This window comes from Misgurnus anguillicaudatus, unplaced genomic scaffold (assembly GCF_027580225.2).
Source record: "Misgurnus anguillicaudatus unplaced genomic scaffold, ASM2758022v2 HiC_scaffold_33, whole genome shotgun sequence".
In the NCBI taxonomy this organism is placed as follows: domain Eukaryota; kingdom Metazoa; phylum Chordata; class Actinopteri; order Cypriniformes; family Cobitidae; genus Misgurnus; species Misgurnus anguillicaudatus.
Genome location: NW_027395283.1, coordinates 3,259,192 through 3,283,528, shown reverse-complemented (window position 1 = coordinate 3,283,528; position 24,337 = coordinate 3,259,192). Strand labels below are relative to the sequence as shown.

General features: G+C 36.5%; 1 protein-coding gene and 2 long non-coding RNA genes across 18 annotated transcripts in view; 1 reads left to right on the top strand and 2 right to left on the bottom strand.

The window, feature by feature from the left end:
• The window catches only part of LOC141363269 (uncharacterized), a 180,756-nt gene that overhangs the window by 97,398 nt on the left and 59,021 nt on the right, over positions 1-24,337 (bottom strand). The window lies entirely within an intron of this gene.
• LOC129448825 (uncharacterized) lies at positions 3,409-8,424 on the bottom strand. 16 transcript variants are annotated; one of them, XR_012368823.1, is made up of 10 exons: positions 7,898-8,424; positions 7,530-7,776; positions 7,271-7,313; positions 6,940-7,040; positions 6,830-6,849; positions 6,555-6,644; positions 5,930-6,295; positions 5,076-5,133; positions 4,719-4,830; positions 3,411-3,809 (listed from the first exon to the last, which is right to left on the bottom strand). It is a non-coding gene; the product is annotated as an uncharacterized lncRNA (long non-coding RNA). The 16 variants fall into 16 exon arrangements; XR_012368815.1 differs by having other exon boundaries at positions 5,930-6,672; positions 7,530-7,581; positions 7,720-7,776; XR_012368819.1 differs by having other exon boundaries at positions 3,409-3,809; positions 5,930-6,644.
• LOC129426178 (uncharacterized) lies at positions 20,429-22,118 on the top strand. The gene is made up of 2 exons (XR_008638335.2): positions 20,429-21,122; positions 21,906-22,118. It is a non-coding gene; the product is annotated as an uncharacterized lncRNA (long non-coding RNA).

Sequence of the window (24,337 nt, the reverse complement as noted above, 5' to 3'; positions counted from 1 at the left end):
TTTATGGTTAAAATGTTCAACCTTTTGATTTAAATAATAATTTAACCTTATCCACATGGGATTTAAAATGTTCAGTGACATTACTGTCAGATTCAAACGTCTTTCGCGCTGAGCCAGACGGACGAGCTCAGCGCTGTCATATAGCAACATTACAGTATGCAGAGTTTTCAACCTCATAATGTTTATTTTAGATTTCAGACATTTAAATACACATAAGCACTGGTAAAACAATAGCCTACATTTAGTTTGAAAAATACACACTGATGTCTGTGGAAGCAGCAATACAAATCTATTCAAATAAGATAGTAATTTGCAAATAAAAAATAAATATTATTTTCAAATAATAATAATTTGCCGACGTATGTTATTCATATCAGACTAACACAGTGGAAGTATAAAGTTTACTTTATTGTTATAAAGGTTATAATGATACATGTTTGAAAGACGGGGATGCGCACCTCCCTTGCGAAAAATAATTGTGCTTAAATGTACTTTTATAACGTGTACTTATTACATAAATATAATAAACTTTAATACACTTAAGTGTGAATTAAATGCAATCTTTTCGGCGCACTGAATGCACATTAAGTGTAATTAATTTCAAATATATCATATATTAAGTTGAAATAAAATGTAATGAGTTGCCTATAGGCCCGGCTGCAGGATGAAATGACTGAGGGGGCATTTGAAATTGTTGGGGGTTAACTTATACCATTAATGAATAATACACATTGAGATCTCGCTTTGGAACGACAGATTTTTTAAATGCAGCGCTCCATAAAACACTCCATATGCAACTGCACAGGTAACCAGAAACTCACTAGCAAAATTTAAACAGCGTAATAATCCATATTGTAGACGAGAGTATTCAACGGCAATGGCATTATCCTCACAACATTATTATTGATCAAAACTTTGACAAAAATTATTTTCAAAGGAACTGTATTCTTACAGTTATTCAAAGATGCACACCTTATTCCGCATATGATTTGAATAATAGACGAGAGTATTCATATAACGGCAATGAACGTCTCATATGGCAATAAATATCTACATATTACTTTACACAACAGCATGATACAATTTATAAACGAATAAGGAAGCAGGATTGACATGTAAATTGTATTATTATTACCGGAAAAACAGCAATATTACTGAAATAAACTCTGAGGTAAATACGCAAAACACGTTAACCGCATTAACAAGTCTAAGCAATAAAAGTGGAAAAGACATTATTATCTCTTAAAACTTTATATGACAAAAATATATTTAAAGGAAATGTATTCTTACAATTATTTAAAGATGCACAAATAATTCCATATATTATTTCCTGTTTAAGAGCACGTTCGTCGGCCTAGCTCTGTTAGCTGCTTGACAGCCCTTGTGAAAAATTTGCGTGCTTAAGTGTATTGAAAGCGTACTTTTTGTGTGCTTAAAATAATAAGAGTATAATTTTTAAGAAGTGCTCTTGCTGATAATATAATATAATTAAAATTAAAGACCACTTAATGTACTTAAATGGAACACACTTTAATGACACTATTTATTAACACAAGTGCACTTTTTACAACTGCAATAATATGTATTTAAGTTTAACTTAAAGAAAGTACACTTTCATGACAATATTTCTAAACACATTTAATAAATGATCATTTTTTTGTATTTGTTTGGACATATACAACTCATTATTCATTTATTAAATGTACTTTTGCAAAACAAAAAAATCGATTCATAATTATTTGACTACCAAACTGTTTTATTGTCAGTGTAAGCATTGTGGTTTTTGTTTGTTTGTAATGCATTAAACTGAAATGAATACATATTTAATTAACTAGATTTGTTTTTCAGTATTTTGAGAAGTACATAAAAGTAGTTAAAGTACATACTGTAGAAAGATGCATTGAAATCGCTTTACTGCACTGAAATCACAGTTCAATTGATTGAATTTAATTTTATATTTTTGAATTTATTTGGCAAATTTGTATTTGAAACATTACATTTAATTAATAACATTTAATTAATAATTAAATTAATTATTTATTATAATTAAATTACTATTATTTAATTATATATAATTATAATTAAATGTACTGTTAATATACTTTAACTTATTTTTAATTTCACATTAATTGCTTGACAGCAGATTGAACAGTGCACTTTAACTATATTTTAAAAACATTAGAAGCAATTATGAAAGTAAATATAAAGTTGTATTAAAGACCCACATAAGTTGATGCAAAAAAGCACTCTTAATGGCAACTTATTGGTTTTAATTTCAACTTAATATGTGATACATTTGAAATTAATTACACTTAATGTTTATTCATTTCGCTGAAAACATTGGATTTAATCCACACTTAAGTTTATTGTTAACCGACATTAAAGTGTATTTTAAGTCACATTAATTTCATGTCATTATATTGTGTAGTGCACTTTAAGTAGCCTATATTGTAAAAACACTAGAAGCAATTATGAAAGTAGATATAAAGTTGTAATAAAGTACCAATTAAGTTAACTCTTAATGGCAACTTTTTAATTTTATTTCAACTTAATATATGATATATTTGAAATTAATTACATTTAATGTGCATTAAGTGTTCCGAAAAGATTGCATTTAATTCACACTTAACTGTATTAAAGTATATTATATTTATGTAATAAGTACACTTTATAAAAGTACATTTAAGCACGCTTATTTTTCGCAAGGGAGGAGCCCATCCCCGTCTTTTCATTATAACCTTTATAACAATAAAGTAAACCTTATACTTCCACTGTGTTTGTCTGAAACGTCGGCAAATTATTATTATTTGAAAATAATATTTATTTATTATTTGCAAATTACTATCTTATTTGAATAGATTTGTATTGCTGCTTCCACAGACATCAGTGTGTATTTTACAAACTAAATGTAGGCTATTGTTTTACCAGTGCTTATGTGTATTTAAATGTCTGATATCTAAAATAAACATTATGAGGTTGAAAACACTGCATGTTGCTATATGACAGCGCTGAGCTCGTCCGTCTGGCTCAGCGCGAAAGACGTTTGAATCTGACAGTAATGTCACTGAACATTTTAAATCCCATATGGGGATAAGGTTAAATTATTATTACAATCAAAAAGTTGAACATTTTAACCATGAATACAAAAATGCACAAATCAGATCTGAGGGGTCAATTCAATGCCGGGCCATATGGCATCATTGATGTCCGCTGTTAGTAGATATATAACTTTTTATTAAATAATTATATTATATTTTTTCGTATTTATGTCCAAGTTCAAAATAAAACTCTATAAACCGTGAATGTATATAAACCATTTCACAATGGAGAGGTTTATAGAGTTTTATTTTGAACTTGGACTTAAATAGAAAGAAATACAATATAATTATTTAATAACAGTAGTTATATATCTACTTACAACAGACATCAATGATGCCATATGGTGTAGTGCTGGGTACACGACACGCACGGAGTACCCACTTCTTTATTAGATGGCATGGGGTAGCCTTTTTCTAAATTTGAAATATTTAATATTAATTTAATAATGATCTTTATGCTGAGAAGTCAAGCAGCATAAGTTAAGTGACAATACTAGACCATTTTGGAGTGAATATTAAAATATTAAATATTAATATTAAATTACTTTTTTTTAACCACATAAAACCACTTATTACTAAACATAAAAAGCAGGTCCAAGAACAATATGTCTCCTCATGGGCACCAGTTGACATTTTCTCATCCGATTCCTCCTTCATCCTGCTCTCGGTCACTCCAGGTGTGTTGTCCTGGTTGCTTTATGGTTACAGCATCTAAGTGAGAACATAAAAAAATTAAATGTTAACATTAAAAACAGGGGTTGTCTTAAAAGGTAAAGCATGATCAATCCAATTAGGTACACTAATATTTAAAGGAATGTATATTTTATTTTACCTTTGTTATTTAGTCCCAATTATGTATTGCTATACTCCATTTAAATCTTTAAAGCGATGCTTCAGACAGATTTTAAAATTACCCCATGATGTACTCACACTAAGTAATTAGACATACACATGTTCAGACGAACACATTTGGAGTTATTCTAGTAAATGTCCGAGCTTTTCCGAGCTTAATATGGGAAAAAACATGGATCAGGGTACATTTTCTGACTTTCCAAACAAGTGCAGCCTTTAAAGAAGTAATCCACAGCGCTCCAAGGGTCTTCTGTGGGTATTCGATGCTATATAGTAAGAAAAGATAATGTTTTAAACTTTATAAACTATAATAACTAGTTTCCGGTAACGATGTCTTGGACTCACACGATTCAATGCGCAATGAGTGACAATATTTGAGTATGGATTACCTCTGTGAAGGATGAATGCACTTTATTGAGGTTTAAAGTCAGAAGTTGTCCCCTAACTGTTGTTTTTTACCATTATAAAGCTTGGAAGCGCAAGTAAAAAAGGGGCCGTTTACACTTGGTATTAAGATGTGATGTTGTCGATCGGATCACAAGTGGACGATGCTAAAGACAGGTGTAAATGAAGTTCAAAACATCTTGAGCTCGTCCACTTTTGACCACATTCAGAGGTAGTTGAAAACACTTTTGATCGGATTGCTTTTGTAGTGTAAGCGCGCATGTGGTAGAATGTGTTCCAACAGCCACAAGAGAATATCAAAGAAATATCAAAGAAAGCTTTTACATATAAATGTACAAAACACTATGCAGCATGTTTACTTACAAGCAGCGGACTCTGACATAATATTAGTTGCGTCCATTTAAACCCGTCATTACTCCTGCTCATGTTTAAATGACAGCAGAAGGAATCCCCCACAGTCTCCACAAACCATCACCTAAAAGTATTCAGAACAGAAGAGGTTGAAAGGGGACAAAACTGACGGATTTAAATACCAGGTGTAAACAGAATGTGTCCTTCTCATCCACTTGATCCGATCGACAAAAAAACCAAACACACATCTTAATACCAAGTTTAAACAGCCCCAAAAACACAATCACTTCACCAAAGTGTGTCATTCTGCTTATAAAAGAAATGTGCATGCAGTGAGCAAAGACGTTTCTCATGATGATGACAACTCACCTTTATGGATTCAGTCTTGCATAAGCAATATGACACGGAACAGGAATTTGCAGAAATTCTGATGGGAAAGGAAAGAAACTGAAGTTAGTTTCAAGTTACACCAAATGCATTTATGGCAGTTGCAGGCGCCTTTTCATTAATTATATTCTATGGGCAGGGAGTATTTGCGCACTGTTTATGCGCGCTGAACGCCTTGCGTTTTTTGCCACCAGCCGCAGCACACGCTTTTGAAGGAGCGCTGAGAGCGGAAAAGCAGCCGACGTCATTCGCATCTTTCCATTGTCCAATCGGATAGGGGGAGAGGCGGGCCTTACGGTGTGGTGAGGGAAGTTTACAGTTGCTTTGAAGAACCGGACACCACTCACTCACTCTCCTGCGTGTTTTTGCACCTCTCACCCTCAAACAAGGTCAGAGCAAGCGTCCTCTTTTTAAAGTTTCTGCTAATATGACAGTTAATAGCAAAATAATATCACGCTTCAATATTTGATTGACAAGACAGCTGACTCGTTGGTTGCTAGCAATATGAAAAGCCGCGTCACACTGCTCTTTTTTAACAAAACGCAGTGCGTCGCGCTTGCATTTCCAAGCATTTAAAGCGCGTTTGGTGTGATTATTTGAGAAAAATAAAACTGAATTCCGGACAAAATTTTAATGGATTTCATAGGGTCCTATTAGATGCCACTCCTCCACGGCTTTAAAGAATGATTCTACAGCCCTAGAAATATGACATCAAACACGGAACAGGAAAGGAGATTCCTGTGGCAGACACACTCTCCAAAAAGTCCATAACAACAAAACATGACAATCTCATCAAAGATATGGACATGTAGATTTACTTAATTATAAAAACTTACCAGTCAGTGACACAAAGCTCCAACAGATCCGTACCGAGGCAGTTTTCAGCAGCTCAGATAGATGATCTTGGATGGATGGCCTGCAAAGAGGAGACAATTTCCCACATACATTATTGACTTTTAAGACAAACTTTCATTGACCAGTGAAGATTAGAAAATAGTCATATCTGACCTGAGATATGCGCACACGCTGAGAAGTCTAAGCTAAGAGCACGAAATGTTATTCTGGCTAGGAATGTGTAAGCAGACAGAACACATGATCGAAAGATGGAGTACTTTCCTGGTTCAACATAATTCAAATACCAAGGAACCCATGATTCCTCATGAAATACCAATCAGACCATGGCAGGTATTAGCTTCAGACCTCTTCACCTCGGACAATGAATAAATGGTTAATTTAGATTACTATTACCATTTCTTCCAATTAGACAAACTCAACACTACTATGTCTGCCACTGTCATCAGCAAGCTTAGTCACTTTCGCGAGACATGGCATACCAGTGAAATTAAAAGTTCCACAAAATCAACACAAAGAGTTTAAAGACTTTGCAAAAACATTTAGTTTCACACACATTGGCCCACATGACTGATCCCTATCTCATTTTGGTAGAGTATAGGAACACACCTGTTGACAACCTCTTCATGTCTCCAGACCAGCTCCTCATGAGTCGCAGACCGTGATCCATACTGCCAACCACAAACCAGCAGCTCCTACCTGAGATTGTCAGTTTCACAGAGACATGCTACAATGGAGTAAACAGCAGCATCATAAAAAGTATTATTATTGTAGTTATACAGCAAGTTTGGTGGTACAAAATAAAACGTAGCGCTTTTCTATTTCTTTCAAACGAATGTCGATGTAATATTCACGTCAGTATTAAAAGCTCAATTTGTACTTACTGTAAGTCTCCTTATTTGCACTACAAAAAATGAAGAACAAGACAGAAGCAATAATAAGAGAAGTGCTTAGGATACCATAATTCATATCTACACTGTACTAGTTTTCTTACCCCATAACAAGTATGTTTAGTGCTGTAACTATATGTTTTACTGGCTCCTGAAGGATTATCTTATAGTTGTCTTTGCTTTATATATCTCTATGCTTTTATTGCTATAAAAAATAAAGCAGACATATAGCCAGTGTCACTGTTTGATTTGTATGAATGAGCTGTGTTTTGACCTCAAGCAAACTGTACATAAAGTCAAAATGAGATATGACTATTTAATTAGTTATAACTATTTTATTTATCATTGCATTGAAGAGACCAACATGCTATTTCACTTTTGAGCACTTACTTCTGATTCTGGTGGCTGTGAAAATATGAACAAAGTAATACTTACTCTTTAGCCAATAGAAAACATAAAGACACACCAAGAAAAGGATCTGAAAGAACAAACAATAAATATACAACAGTTATTTATTCAGAATGGCCTTTTAACATTTTAAAGTAGACTAGTTAATGTAATTTTGATAGGGAGCTGAACAAAGCACACATACATTGCAATACATGGAGTAAACTTGCAATATAATTTTTTTAATACATTTAAGAAAAAAGCACAACACGTTTTTATAAAAGATATAAAACAAATATCCACTAACGTTAACTGCTAGCTCACAGCTGTGCCACGAGCTCAATCAGGCTAGCCGTAAGCTGAAAAAAGCCCACACTACAATACTTGGAGTAAACTTGCATTATAATTAACTAAACAATTTAAAATACATTTAAAAACAAGCATAACACGATTATATAGAAGATATAAAGACAAATAAAAGATTTCCATTAACTGACCTGCTCGTCACCTGCGCGACGAGCTCAGTCAAGCTGACAGCGCTCGAGCTAACATTACTAACAAACGATAAACATTCAAATTGATCATTTATTAGTCGCATCGACATATACTGACAACTGAATTAACATCCCTGTGAACTAATTTCAATAAAGTAACCACGAATTTAAGGAAACTTACCCCAGAATCGACCACAAAACAGAAACACTTGTCTGAGGAGAAACTGTAAATCCAGAACGCGCGTCTCCCCGTTGAATAATCACGTGATCACAAAGCATGAGACGGACGCGCGCCTCTGCCAATAATATCATATTAAAAGAAAATAAAGATATTTGTTAAAAGATGAAAATGAAGTGCTTCTATCAGTGCTGTACAGGACCGAAATGACCTGTTTAGAGCACATTTAAGATATTTATTTAATTAAAATAAACAGAAATATTAATAGGTTAAACAAAGCATATGTTTCATTATCGTTCAATGTGCTCAGTATTTATGCATTCATGCATATTTTGTCAGGATTATTATTGAATGGAGACACGTTGAAAAGTGGTCCGAAAAAGACGTCTAATTTTAGGCTAAATTTGGACTGAATTAGACGGACCAAACAAAGACCAGTTTTCAACGTCTTTTTTTGGACTAAATGAAGGTCATGACGGGCCGACGTGATTTAGCCCAAAAAACAACGTCTAAATGACGTCTTGTGCTGGGTGGGATGGATGATGAAATGATGATCCAACACACATCTTTAATTTCTCAGCACTGTTGCACTTTAAACACTTTGTTCTGTGCCCGAAACTTTATAAACTTCTCCCGAACCGGTAGCGGTGTGCGCCGGATCCTTAGCGTGGCGAGTTCGGTGTTGTAACGCGTCTTTGTTTTTTCATATGCAGATCATTTTATACCGTCCGAAGTACAAACATAGCAGGCATCTTCCGTTAAACAGTAAATTACTGGTGATCACAATTATTTTTAAAGTTTTAAATCTGCAGACAGATGGATGCGCATCTTGCCAGAGACTCAGATAAACTCCGCCTTTGACCTTTACCACTCCCCTAGCCCCGAGAAGCCCGCTCTGACCCAAGGAATTCAGCGGGCCAGAAAAGCCCAGTGAAGCACGATCATGCCCCGGAAGTGACAATGCAAACGCCACAGGCCTCGGCAGGCACTGGCACGCCCACTTGAAGCCCGATAGTGCAAACACGGCTAATGTCAGTTCTCACAAGGCCGTCCAATCACAGTGGAGAAGGGGCGGGACAAGTATCACAACAACCAACCGGCTCACAGCTTAAGTATCACAGCTTAAGCGCTTGGCTGAAAAAACAGCCGTGTTTAAAAGTTTGTTGTGCACATCCTTAGACATACAAATTTTGCACATATTTTCATTTGCACTACTTCCCGCCCACACGTAGTTAATTATCCACCCGCGGCCCCGCCCGTGAATTTTAGGAATGTCACAATCCACCCGTTTGAGACACTTTTATGCACTGTAAAAAATTTATATTTTAAAAAATTGTGGAAACTGAAAGTTAAGTATTGACTCAACATATTGCTTTCAAAAAATTATCCCCAAACAAAAATATGCATTGTGGTAATTAAAACATAAAGAATTGGCTTAAAACAAAAATGTATATTCACAGAACATATTAAACTCTGCTCAGCCAATTTATCGTGTCAAATAAAAAATCTGAGTTGACTGAACATAGTTCAGCCAGAAAAGCATATGGGAATGCACCTAAATTTAATTGGCTTCAGTGTGGATGCGTGGGAGTTGATGATCGAGATTTTCTACAATAAAGTTATGGTAAGTACTTAAATATTTACATTTAAGTCATTTTTAAGTATTTTTAAAGTCATTTTCTAGTTAAACTGAGTGAAAATCGGAATAATTACAGCATACAAACAAAAGCATATGATGTTTTCTCCTCAGTGTAACGCACCGAGCAACACTTCATTTAGTGAAAAAATGGCAAGGTCACTACAACTTTCACAGTGAGTATATTATATTTGTATTTCTTATATAACATATTTGTATGAAAACTGTTAGCTTTTTCGAGATTTAGGTGCGTTTTTTTATTAAGAGCCGCTGTGCCACAGCCACACACGTGCACACATAGACATGAAAGGCTGCTTGCAACCTGCGCCTTTCTAGAGAGAAATTGTCGTGTTTTTTAAATAAATGAATATATAACGAGTGTGGGGGCTTCTGTATTTGGCCTGGACTTCACGAAACGGGTGCATTCTTTAATTCAATTCAATTCAATTCAATTTATATAGCGCTTTTCACAATTTGGTAATTGTATCAAAGCAGCTTTACATAGTAGATGCAGCGAAAAGCACAGAAAATCGACAGATAGCACAACATAATAAACGATAGCACAAGCAGTTAAATTTGCTGCGGCTATAAATCAACATTATAAGCAAACGTATTACTAATGTAACGTATAGAAGTTAAGCCCAAAAAGGCTGCCTCCCCGGGTTGAAAAACCCCCTAGGAGAAAAAAAACCCGGAATTTTAGCCGGGGAATTAAAAAAAAGTCATAGGAGGAAAAAAACCTTGGGAGATATATATATATATATACACATTGAAACGGAAGGAGATTAAGCGGAGATTAAGCGGGTTCTGCCGGTGGTCTTTGGTCAGGCATCAGCTGGACATCACGTTGAAGAACAGCTAGTAGATCAGTGGTGTGCCGACTTTCACATGTACCGGAACTGGATCTGTTTGTCTCGTCCTCGGGATCAAGGACGAGACAGGGAGAGACAAACAAAACCTTATTAGCGTAGGGGCCGTTCACATAGAAAACAAGTGTCACACAGTAATGTGGTTTTAGTCAGCTCGGTTCCGGACAGGGTAACTATTGGTGGTTTAGTGTATTACATATAGTTGATGATTTTAGAAACGGAAACAGAACTCGTTTGACTAAGGTCAGAGGCCCCACTGCCGTCGTTAATGCTAACGTACAGTGGCAAACGGTTCTGTATGACATACTATTTTTAAGGTCATGGGAAAAGGCCAAAATCGCAAACCGACCATATTTGGCAGTTAAGACTCAATCGACAACCAATTCAAAGTTTCAGCATATTACTAAAGAGTATTAATGAGATTTACCATGCTTTGGAGTGTTGACGAAAAAAGGTTTTAATTTATTCATTAATTTATTTATTTATTAGGTTGTACAAGCTAGCTATTAGGAGATAAGTACCATTGTTAAAACAACTATGTGAATGCATTGTTAAAGAGAAAAGTTTTAAGTCTAGATTTAAAGTTATCTACTGTCTCTGATTTTCGGACGTCGGTTGGTAAATCATTCCATAGCTTAGGGGCTAAGTAGGAAAAGGATCTGCCACCTTTAGACACTTTTGATATTTTAGGGATAATTAAGAGGCCAGAATTTTGTGACCGCAATTCACGTGATGGATTGTATTCTGATAGTAATTCTCTAAGATATGAGGGTGCTAGGCCATTTAGGGCTTTGTAGGTGATTAGTAATATTTTAAATTGTATACGATATTTAACTGGTAGCCAGTGTAAAGATGCCAGAATTGGGCTTATGCGGTCATACTTCTTAGATCGAGTAAGAACTCTTGCAGAAGCGTTTTGAACTAGCTGAAGCTTGTTGACGTGATTTGCATGGCATCCTCCGAGTAACGAGTTACAATAGTCTATTCTAGAGGTCATAAAAGCATGGATAAGCTTCTCTGCATCTGATGTATGTATTTGACATGTATGCAGCATTGCGCAGACTAATCAACCTATGACATCAAAGTTCCGCGAGAGCCATTCAAAAGCTTATATCTCGCGTACCATTGATCTCATGTGCCAATCGATCTGCGCCGCGCATGCTGCCGTCGTCATCTTGCGTCAAGAAATCCACGAGGGGTAGATATGAAAAGGACGCTCTCTCTCTCAGCTGGTGTTGTAAAGCTGCTGTTTATACTCAACGGCGCAAGTCTCAAATAAGTGCACGAACACCGCCCAAAACGGACGAGATGTTTAAATAATCAGAGCGTTGACTGAACTGTAAGTAATCAAATATAAAACCAACACGAAGTAGCGCTTAACATTAGTATAGGTTTGCTTGAACAATTCGCCCTTAAAAAATTAACCATAGTTTTACTATTGTTTGTGTTGGATAACCATATAACCACACATTTACCATAGTCTCACTAAAGGATATTTTAACTTAAAATTTTTAAGTGAAACTATAGTAATGAAAAATTTCCAATACCAAAATAACTGTACTTCTATATTAAAACTGTTTTATTTTCATAATGTTGAACAGCAATATAGCTAATAGCAGACGTTTTTCTATGTTCAGAAGTGTAAACTTTGAGGATATTCTATATTGATCTGGTTTTATTTATTACATTGGCTTCATTTGGTACATGTACACTCAGTGAGACTTTTTTACTTCTTACAGAGTACCAAGGCTTTGGTGATTTACACACGTGACATGAAAATGGGAATTCGTGAAACACTGAGCAGCTGCTGATCCATGTCAAGATTCATTTCCAGTGAGCCGTGTGCAGCAGTGTGCTGGAAAATTTGTGAGACTTTATGCCTTGAATTTGTAGAATGCTTTAGGTGTTTAAATCATTATGAGGCATGGTTTAAATTTTTAAGTGTTTAAAGTAGTTTCATAAGCACTTAAGCCTTGCTTATGGTCACGCTTTGGTCCGCAACGCAAGCCTCCGCGGATCGCGCGCGCGTTTCACCAAACAGACGAGGCGTTTATAGTTGACGCTCTCGCTGTTGCACTATTTTGTGAACCACCAGAGGGGGACGCGAGCAATAAGGTCAAAAACAAACACAAAGAAGAGGATAGAAGAAGTTGTCCGCTGGAAGCCTGGTGCTTTTAACATTAGAGTTTGATATATATATAAATATGAGAACATGAATAAAACAACAATCTTTTAAATATGTCTTTATTAAACATTATCATTTCATTAACGTTTTTACTAAACAAACAGTACAGACATCTTTAGGTTTTTGTATTTTATTCCTCGTCTAGTGGTTCATTCAATACAAATTAGGGGTGTCCATGGTTAACCGATTAACCGTTAAAAATTGTTTAACCGAGTGAAACATTTTGCTCTGTTAAGTGGCATCAGGTGACAGAATTTTCCCACCTGTTAATGCATGCAGATGTGCGCATTTTACTTTCACTTTTGAATTACCCAACTGTTTAAATGCAGCGCTTGCGTAAGCTGCGTTAAATAATGTATGAATTTGCGTGCAATGCGAGTGCAACAGCTGGTTTAATTAAGTGCTTAAGTCAATGTGGGCAGGTAATTCTCGCAGAACTCGCGAGTTCCAAGCAGTGCAACCGGCTACTCCTCCATAAAGCGCTGCTTAAATGATGGGTTTATTATTTTTCTTGATAAAAATTACAACAAAACGATCTCGCTTATATTAAACATCATATATGTACATTATAACAAAAACGAGTAAGCACACGGCTTCTTCTATCGTCTGGTCATTCAGCTCGCCTCGCAAACTTTGACAGAAATAAATGAAATCTGACAACTGCGGCTGCTCTGTGACGTGACGCGCGTTCAGCTCCGCTTCAGGCATCAGACACCTTCAGTTGTAAGTGTTTGCTCTCTCTAACGAAACTAGATGATTTAATTACAAGAAAATATCAAAACGACGGTGAAAGACGGTGTCGGGGTGGGCAAGTGATCTAACCGGTGAGAGGCTGAAGCACCGGTAATCACCGTTTCACCGACTATCGCGACAAACCCAGCCAACACCCGGGCATCATAGAGAGGCAGCCGCGGAGCCTGCGAGTACCTTCGTCCAGCCTACCATCCCCGTGAACGCAAAAGTCAGTGACATACTTAAACTGCTCTTTCCTTATCACTGCGTTTTATTTCTATAAATTAATTTCGTTTTAAATGTGGTCAAACCAGTTATTAAAGGTGTTAAAAATTAACTACCCCTTTCTCATGTGTCTGTATCTCTGGGTTGCGGCTCGCATAATATGGTTAACCGAGTATTAACCGCTAAGGGTGTCGGTTAACGGTTAATGAAAAACTTGAAAATGTGCAGCCCTAATACAAATATAAGCCAAACATTTTGAATCATGTAAAAGAATTCGTGTTTTAAACTGCATAGTTTCCATACTTTACTTCCAGAGTGTCAGATAAATATATACATTGTTTTGCTTGGATTGATCAAAGAGATACATCACAGGCTTGCCTGCTCGGACACAATCGCCTCGAGTTCGGTCATTTTCAGATGCGGAGCCGCGCGGAAAGTTACAAAAAATCCCGTGCACAGCGCCACGCGAAATGGGGTCTCGCTCACTCCGCGTTGACGTCATTTTTGCCACACGCACCAACGCGCTCTTGCGGACGCGGCGACCATAAACAAGGCTTTAGGGTGACCACCTGCTAATAAGCCCAAGGGGGGACAAGGGGTGTGTTTCTGAGGGACAATGTGGGACACTCCCTGGCCCAGCGGTGCACCCAACCCACGGGCCGACTTATTAATAGTGGTTTAGCCATTTTTAGCATATAACAACTTACGCTGCACAAAAATGATTTTCTAGAAAAAAATTCTTAGTATTTTTGTCTTGTTTTCAGTTAAAATATCAAAAAATTCTTAAATTAAGATGCTTTTTCTTGATGAGCAAAACGACCTAAGAAAATAATTCTAGTTTGTAGACAAAAAAATATAAAATTTAAGTGATATTATGCTTAAAACAAGCAACAAAAAACTGCCAATGGGGTAAGCAAAAAAATCTTGAACATTTTTCTTAAACACTAAATTCAAGAAAAATTTGCCTACCCCATTGGCAGATATTTTCCTTGTTTTATGCACAAAATCACTTAAATTTGATATTTTTGGTCTAAAAACTAGACTTATTTTCTTGGGTAGTTTGCTTCTTAAGAAGAAGCATCTTAATTTAAGAATTTTTAGATATTTTTACTGAAAACAAGACAAAAATCTAAGATATTTTTCTTGAAAATCATTTTTTGCAGTGTACATGGCATATTAATAATGCCCTATTCCCCTAAACATGTGTAATTGCTGATGTATGCTCATGAATAGGCCAACCAATGTGTATTTTTTTTTAAAAATAAAGATTCATAATATTTTGAACATTCAATGAATTGACAGATGCACTTCCATTTACGATTTACTTTAGCTATTTAATTTATTTTTCATTACAATTTGTTCACTTTAAATAAATTATAATATAAAATTATAGAATTAACAGGAATTGAGGTTGCTCAATAACACAGAAACAGTTAAAAAAAGTCTTAACTCACAACTCCAGGGGTTCACGGAACGAGAAGGGGAAGGAAGGATGGCGAACTTGCATGTTAGTAAAGGCAGGCGCAGGAAAAAACTGTTCAGTGTTCTGGAGACATCTTTAGGACTTTCAGCCACAAATATTTATTTTCCCAGTCTTTCCTGAATCCACACCTTCTCTTTTTAATTGATGATGGTGGTGCAGAGTCAGAGTCAGTGTCAGTCTCTTTCTTCATTTTTGGAATTGGAAAGCGCACATCTAATATGCACGTGCGTGGCTGCGTGCGGACTGTGCTGTCATGACAGACCCGGCGCCATACACAAATTCACGGACGGGCATTTCATTTTTCAGGGGGGGCACAAATGAGAGCAACGTCACTGCAATGCATAATATCATTAATTATGCATTAAGTGGACAAAAAAGCGAGGAAGAACTAACATACCTCTCCATTAACGCAATACAACGGAGAAGTCGTAAAGATTGGACCTAGCTTACTGAAGCAATCTAAACGCAAATAAAACACGTCGCAGGGCTCGACATCAACGCTTGTCCGGTTAATATCAGAGACAAGTGGATTTTTTAAAAGGCCAAGTGAAAGAGAATTTTACTTGCTCGACCGAACAAGTAGCCAAGTCTGATTAAAAACGCCAATAACAATCACCAAAACAGGATAATAATTCTGCATCCTTTATCAATGGCGACCGAAAGTGCATAATGTAAAAACGCAAAGTTAAACAAATAAGCACAGCAAACACAAAGTGTGTTAACAAAGTGGGTTAAACATACTGCGGTAAAAATGTGGAGTTTTTAATAACATGATACAGTTAAGCAGCATCACATCACGGTTAAAAATGTGACAGATTTAATGACAGTTCACTACAAGTAAATTAATATTAAGCCACTTACATTTTAGACGCAATGTTGACTGTTTTTGTTGTTTCAGCAGCGAAAATAGTGAAAGATAACAGCAGAACCATAACGTGTCAGTCTCACTGCAAGCAGCACTCAATCGTGTCTTAACATTAAGCGGTGGCGCGCTTAGCAAACAACCAAACATTTCCGCGCTCACTACTGACAAACCAATCAAATTCGTTTAAAATATATATTTTTTTAAATCAGACCAAACACATTTTTATTTTTATTCATGAGTTATATATGTACAAAACAATAACTTTTAATTAATCACAGTGGCCTATTGATAAAAACATGGAGCTGGTGAACAGGTGAAGGGAGACCGCAGGCTCGTCCAGGGCGGGCACTAGTGACTCACAGGGCGGGCCCGGCCCCCTAAAGCCCGCCCATGGCGCCGGGACTGTGTCATGACAACAACGAAAAGTTGACAACAACTATAGTCAGCAGTTCAGCTGAGGGGCTACAGCGTGCAAGTAGCAAGTGAGCCTGAACTGTCTAGTAATGTCCGTTTGGCTGGGGCTCGAGGATATAGAGCGACCAACTTTTCTTTGAGCACGCGTTGATTATGCGTGACACGGTCTCAATTTGCGGGACGCATGAATTGGGCTTCAAACGTTGCATGTGCTACGCGGGCAGGTGGTCACCCTATAACCTCTGACTTCGTGTGAGAATGTTAAATTCAAGTGAAATTGTGATTAACATTGGGTGAGGAACCCTCCCCACTTTTATATTGGTGTTTTTGGACATATTTGTAAAATATATTTTCTAAACTTTTTATTAAAAATAATTATTTTCTAATGTCTACTGTGCAATTGTATGCGGACCATTTCTGTATGTTTACAATTTTAAGGTATTACAAATAAATAAAAAATGAATAAAATGTTACAAAATAGTTTGTGTGTTTCTTTTTCTATTAGGACAACGGGAAATAAACAATTCAGCATGGTTCCTTACCAATATAATTTTACCAAAATACATTTTCAGATTTGATAAATTAAAAAAAGAATGCTACCACAATTTTAAAAAGTTAATTGGGCAAAAAACATGGTTTCTTATTTTCAATTGGCTCAACCTGTTATTTTCCATTGAGCTAATGTTTAAAGATCGTTGCCAAAATTGATAAAATTCCATTCACAGAAAATCTATTGGCCCAAGTTAAAAATTTCAATGTTACCAGTCACTAGAAAATTTTGAGTTAGGGAGGAACATTTTTTTTACAGTGTGCGGGTACCCGACCCGTTGCAGGACTCTGACCTACGGATTGAGAAGCGGCCTTTGTGCTGCGCCATGACTGCTTCCGTCTTCCCTTGGAACCATTGGATATGGTTTCGTTTCACATGATAATCTCAATAGCGTGCTCGCGTTTGTCCTCTGGATTCCCCACACACTGATCGTAAATATTCAACATGTTGAATATTTACGATTTGCGATCCGCGCGGCTCCGACGTTCTTCCGAGCAGGTTCGGACACTCTTAACACACCTCACATGAAGGGACAATCTGATAAAATAATCTGTAGAACCATCGCAATACTCGGGACATAGCTAGGATTGTCGGAAGGGGGGAAATCGGCCAAAAATAAGCCAGATTATCTTTTGGTGTGTACCCAGCCTTAAGTTACAAAACTGGTGCATCTATAGACAACACACACAAGGCATTTATTCTCACCTGGGGCCCGTTTTAGAAAGGTGGTTAAGTGAAAACTCTGAGAATGTTAACCCTGAAATAAGGGAAACTCTGAGTTTTCCGTTTCAAAAAGAGAGGTAAGTTGAACCTGAGACAGCGGGGTAAGTCAAGACTGTTTCAGAAGGAGAGGTAACTTATTTACTCTCTGAACCTAACCTGGTCGGGAACAGGTTTTATCCTGTAAACTCTGAGTTTCTTGTGGTCTCCTCCCCATTTTTAAAGGAGTAGCAGTGTTTAGTCTTGTTTGTTGCTTTAGTACATTCATTCATTACGCACATTTTTATTATGTACACTGTAAAATATGTTTTTAGCTGTCTTTAAGTTATAATCAAAATGCCAGTGCAAATTATTTTACCTTAGTGCTTAATATATTTTATAAATTACACTTAAAAAAAACAGTATATTGAAATGACTAGTAAAGCCAATTTGATATACTTAGGTACAGAGACGTCTAAGTGACTAAAATTTTAAGTGCTTTTATAGAGGATCCTGTAGATGATACTGCATTTATTTGTAGGAATTTACATTCGTGTTGCAAGAGGATTTTGAGACCCCGAGTGGACATTCTGTGTGGTTGCTAGGCTGTTGCTAGGGTTCTTTAAGTTGTTGCTAGGGTATTGTGGGTGGTTGCTAGGCGGTTTCTCTTGCATTCTGTGTGGTTGCTAGGCTGTTGCTAGGGTTCTTTAAGTCATTGCTAAGGTATTATGGGTGGTTGCTAGGCGGTTTATGATGCATTCTGTGTGGTTGCTAGGCTGTTTCTTTTGCATACTGTTGCTAGGCTGTTTCTGTTGCACACTGCAAGTCGTTGCAAGGGTATTATGGGTGGTTTCTAGGCTGTTTTCTTTGCTTCCTGTGTGTGTTTTAAGTCGTTGCTAGGGTATTATGGGTGGTTGCTAGGTTGTTTCATTTGCATTCTGTGTGGTTGCTAGGCTGTTACTAGGGTTTTATGCGTGGTTGCTATGTTGTTTTTGTTGCATTCTGGTTGCTTCCTAGGCTATTGCTAGGGCTTTTTAAGTGGTTGCTAGGGTATAGATTTGGTTTTCTATGTAATTGCTAGACTGTTGCTAGGGTATATGGGTGGTTGCTAGTCTGTTTCTGTTGCATTCTGTGTCTGTTTAAGTCGTTGCTAGGGTATTATTGGTGGCTGCTAGGCTGTTTCTTTTGCATTCTATGTCTGTTAAAAATCATTGCTAGGGTATTATGGGTGGTTGCTAGGCTACTTCTGTTGCATTATGTGTCTGTTTAAGTCGTTGCTAGGGTATTATGGGTGGTTGCTGTGATGTTTCTGTTGCATTCTGTGTCTGTTTTAAATCATTGCTAGGGTATTGTGGGTGGTTGATAGGCTATTTCTATTGCATTTTAAGTCGTTGCTAGGGTATTGTGAGTGGTTGCTAGGCTGTTTCTATTGCATTCTGTGTCTGTTTAAAGTCATTGCTAGGGTATTATGGGTGGTTGCTAGGCTGTTCCTGTAGCATTCTGTGTGGTTGCTAGGCTGTTTCTATTGCATTCTGTGTCTGTTTAAGTCGTGGCTAGGGTATTGTGGGTGCTTGCTAGGCTGTTTCTATTACATTCTGTGTCAGTTTAAAGTCATTGCTAAGGTATTATGGGTGGTTACTAGGGTATTATGGGTGGTTGCTAGGCTGTTTCTATTGCATTCTGTGTCTGTTTTAAATCATTGCTAAGGTATTGTCGTTGTTTGCTAGGCTATTTCTATTGCATTGTGTGGTTGCTAGGCTGTTACTAAGTTTTTTTTAAATGGTAGCTAGGTTATAGCTTTGGTTTTCTCTGTGATTGCTAGACTGTTGCTAGGCTATATGGGTGGTTGCTAGGCTGTTGTTCTGGCGTTCTTTGTGGTTGCTAGGGAAGTATGGCGGTTGCTAGGCTGTTGCTCTGAGGTTCTGTGTGGTTGCTAGGTTGTTGTTGTGGAATTCTGGTTGGTTGCTATGCTATTGCTCTTGTTTTCTGGGTGATTGCTAGACTGTTGATGGGGTTTTATTGGTTATTGCTAGGCTGTTGTTGAGATATTATGGTGGATTACTATGAAGTTGCTAGCATATTAAGGTGGTTGTTAGGCTGTTGTAAAATACAGCTTTCCAAAATAACCTAAATACATATTTATAAGATCAAATACATGTTTATTTCTATAAGATCAAATACATGTGCAAAGGAAACTACCTGTTTGCGCAGAATAATTTCACCTCAGAATGACAGTATACCACTTCAATGTGTCACTCACACTATATCAGCCCAATCTGATATGGAGTTTGTAAAATGCAGCTCTCCAAAATAACCTAAATACATGTTTATTTCTATGAGATCAAATAGGTGCTTAAAGGAAACTACCTGTTTGCACAGAATGATTTTACCTCAGAATGACAGTATACCACCTCAAGGTGTCACTCACACAATATCAAGTCAATCTGATATGGAGATTGGAAAATACAGCTCTCCAAAATATCATAAATACTTGATTGTTTCTATAAGATAAAATAGTTTTTTTTAAGATCAAATAGATGTTTAAAGAAAACTACCTGTTTGCACAGAATGATTTTACCTCAGAGTGACAGTATACCACTTCAATGTGTCACTCAAACCATATCAGGCCAATCTGATATGGAGTTTGTAAAATACAGCTCTCCAAAATATCATAAATATTTGATTGTTTCTATAAAATCAAATAGGTGCTTAAAGTTAACTACCTGTTTGCACAGAATGATTTTACCTCAGAGTGACAGTATACCATCTCAGGGTGTCACTCACAACGTATCAGGCCAATCTGATATGGAGTTTGTAAAATACAGCTCTCCAAAATAACCTAAATACATGTTATTTCTATAAGATCAAATACATGTTTAACCCCCAGGGGTCCAAAAACGCGGGGACGCGTTTTGACGTGTTTTCTCCTTATCATAGCAGAATCAACTTAAAATACTCCATCATTAATAATCAAACACTTACGTGTTTGACATCATTTGAAACTCTGAAGGGTCCTCTTAAATTAGTGTACATTCACAATAACAACAGATCTTTGTGTTTTTGTCAAATAAAGAAAATAAACAGGGTGCTCATTCAGACATTTCTGTCTCCGCCAGCTGTCTCTCAAATCACGTTACAAAAATTAGTTGAAACTCCGCGAATACTCGTCACACAAACATAATACACATATCCAAAGAAAGCCTGAAATGTCTACTTTCAAACAAGCTAATTATTATCAAAAACAAATATTTCCTGTTTATATAATCTGCATTGAAGTAAAGAGAGTACCGTTTTTCCTAGCTGAGCTCATTATCTCTAATGCGGTCACGCCCACACGCTGTTGACATGGTAATGAAGAGACGAGCTGTTCAAACCAGCAGAGCAAAGCGTAATGTTTGATAAGATTTAAAGACTTTAGCGCATGTTTGGATTATAAACTTTATACACACACGTGAGGAATATCTTCATTTATGTCTGGACATTGAGGAAGAGAAGCGTTTATCTTTAACGTTACCTAAGAAGAAGAACAATGGAAGACGCAATGGAGGCGGATATATTCCTGAAGAAACTGTAAGTCATTTGTCTTCATTTATATTTGCTATCATGTAATATGTTATGGCTTGTGCAGTTCAGCCTACATAAGCAACCTCAACAGACTGCACGCCTCGGATTGAAAAACGTTCGCATTGTTTACAAACGAGTAACTTACGCGTGATCACGTAACGTTAATGGCGGATTTCATTGTTTGCTGTACAGTGTTAGACACAGTTATTCACTTTCGTATCCTTCATGGCAACTTTGTGTAATGCTGCACTGCTGTGTCTTTTAAGTGTGTGCTGTAAGATTCCATGTTTACATGCTTATTTACAAACGAGTACGCGTGATCACGTAATGGCGGATTTCATTGTTACATGCTGTACAGTAGACACTTTCGTATCCTTCATGGCAACTTTGAGTAATGCTGCACTGGGGGGGGTCTGCTGTAATATGATATTGTTTACATGCAACGCATTCCATACATTGCGTTTTACACGGGACACCGTTTTATTATGAGCTCCGCGTTGTTTACACGGAGACTCGCCTTTTTTTTTAAATTATAAATTTACCTTGGCCAGTCTACCTAGGTGTGTGAAAGACACAAATCACGTGACCAAATGGTGGCGCAGCGGTAGTGCGTTAGGCCGCCATGTGGTAGACCCGGGTTCGAAACCCGCCTAGGCCAAGTTTTTTTTATACAGTATATTGAGTTTAGGCGACCACCGTTACAAGTGCTATCATTTACCCATCAGTTATGTATGTAAGGGTATTTCTGTGGACAATTTATGCTAACAGCTGTTCATAACTCTCTTACAGGTCTGCATCCCTCTCATCAGTAAACTATGAAGTGGAAAAACATATTCACACTCTTTGGACATAAAGTTGTATGGTAACATGAGCCACATGAAGTTTACAGCTCTGTTGTTTATCAGTTTCTTATACAAGTTAAGTTTTTGAATAGGGTCCTACTGACCTTCATTTCTATTTTGATTATATTGTTAACTTCTTAATAAACCTCAAACAAACATGTTCATTTGTCCTCACATTCTTTACTGTAGTTCCCTCCTCCCTCATTATGCAGCTCATTATGCAGCTCATTATGCGAGCCTTTGTTTGCTAGCTGTCAATCAATCCTTCTCGCATACGGCCCCTCTAAACAAAAAGTGTCTTACAATTTCTAAATCAATATACTTGTTTATGTGAATGAGTAGGCAGGATGATTTTCACATCATTTTAAAGAAAAAACTCTAGACTACTAGATTCTGTTTAGGAAAGTCTTGTTAAAACATGTTTAGTATGAGTTTTGTGGACTTATATCAGTGACTTAAAATTTTAGCTTTTTAAAAAAACACGCATAAACCTTTTTCTCTCAAAAATACAAACATGTACATACATGTAGCTCATATAATATTTTAGCCCAGTTTGTGCTGAACACAGTGGTATGAGACACTTGCCATTATTATGTTTTAAAGCAACTGAAAAAAGACCAAATGTAAGAGCATGTCAGAACCTCTGACAGTGTCCCAAAATGGTCGGACCCCAGAGGGTTAAAGGAAACTACCTGTTTGCACAGAATAATTTCACCTCAGATTGACAGTATACCACCTCAATGTGTCACTCAAATCACATCAGGCCAATCTGATATGGAGTTTGTAAAATACAGCTCTCCAAAATATCATAAATACTTGATTGTTTCTATAAGATCAAATAGGTACTTAAAGGAAACTACCTGTTTGCACAGAATGATTTTACCTCAGAGTGACAGTATACCATCTCAGGGTGTCACTCACACCGTATCAGGCCAATCTGATATGGCGTTTGTAAAATACAGCTCGCCAAAATAACCTAAATACATGTTATTTCTATAAGATCAAATACATGTTTAAAGGAAACTGCCTGTTTGCACAAAGTAATTTCACTTCAGAGTGACAGTATACCATCTGAGGGTGTCACTTACATCATATCAGGCCAATCTGATATGGAGTTTGTAAAATATAGCTCTCCAAAATAACCTAAATACACGTTTATTTCTATAAAATCAAATAGATGTTTAAAGGAAACTACCTGTTTGCAGAGAATAATTTCACCTCAGATTGACAATGTACCACCTCAAGGTGTCACTCACACAATATCAAGTCAATATGATATGGAGTTTGTAAAATACAGCTCTCCAGAATAGCATGAATACTCAATTATTTCTATAAAATCAAATAGATGTTTAAAGGAAACTACCTATTTGCACAGAATGATTTTACCTCAGAGTGACAGTATACCATCTCAGGGTGTCACTCACAACGTATCAGCCCAATCTGATATGGAGTTTGTAAAATGCAGCTCTCCAAAATAACCTAAATACATGTTTATTTCTATGAGATCAAATAGGTGCTTAAAGGAAACTACCTGTTTGCACAGAATGATTTTACCTCAGAATGACAGTATACCACCTCAAGGTGTCACTCACACAATATCAAGTCAATCTGATATGGAGATTGGAAAATACAGCTCTCCAAAATATCATAAATACTTGATTGTTTCTATAAGATAAAATAGTTTTTTTAAGATCAAATAGATGTTTAAAGAAAACTACCTGTTTGCACAGAATGATTTTACCTCAGAGTGACAGTATACCACCTCAAGGTGTCACTCAAACCATATCAGGCCAATCTGATATGGAGTTTGTAAAATACAGCTCTCCAAAATATCATAAATATTTGATTGTTTCTATAAGATCAAATAGGTGCTTAAAGTTAACTACCTGTTTGCACAGAATGATTTTACCTCAGAGTGACAGTATCCCACCTCAAGGTGTCACTCACAACATATCAGGCCAATCTGATATAGCGTTTGTAAAATACAGCTCGCCAAAATAACCTAAATACATGTTTTTTCTATAAGATCAAATACATGTTTAAAGGAAACTACCTGTTTGCACAGAATAATTTCACCTCAGATTGACAGTATACCACCTCAATGTGTCACTCAAATCACATCAGGCCAATCTGATATGGAGTTTGTAAAATACAGCTCTCCAAAATATCATAAATACTTGATTGTTTCTATAAGATCAAATAGGTGCTTAAAGGAAACTACCTGTTTGCACAGAATGATTTTACCTCAGAGTGACAGTATACCATCTCAGGGTGTCACTCACACCATATCAGGCCAATCTGATATAGCGTTTGTAAAATACAGCTCGCCAAAATAACCTAAATACATGTTATTTCTATAAGATCAAATACATGTTTAAA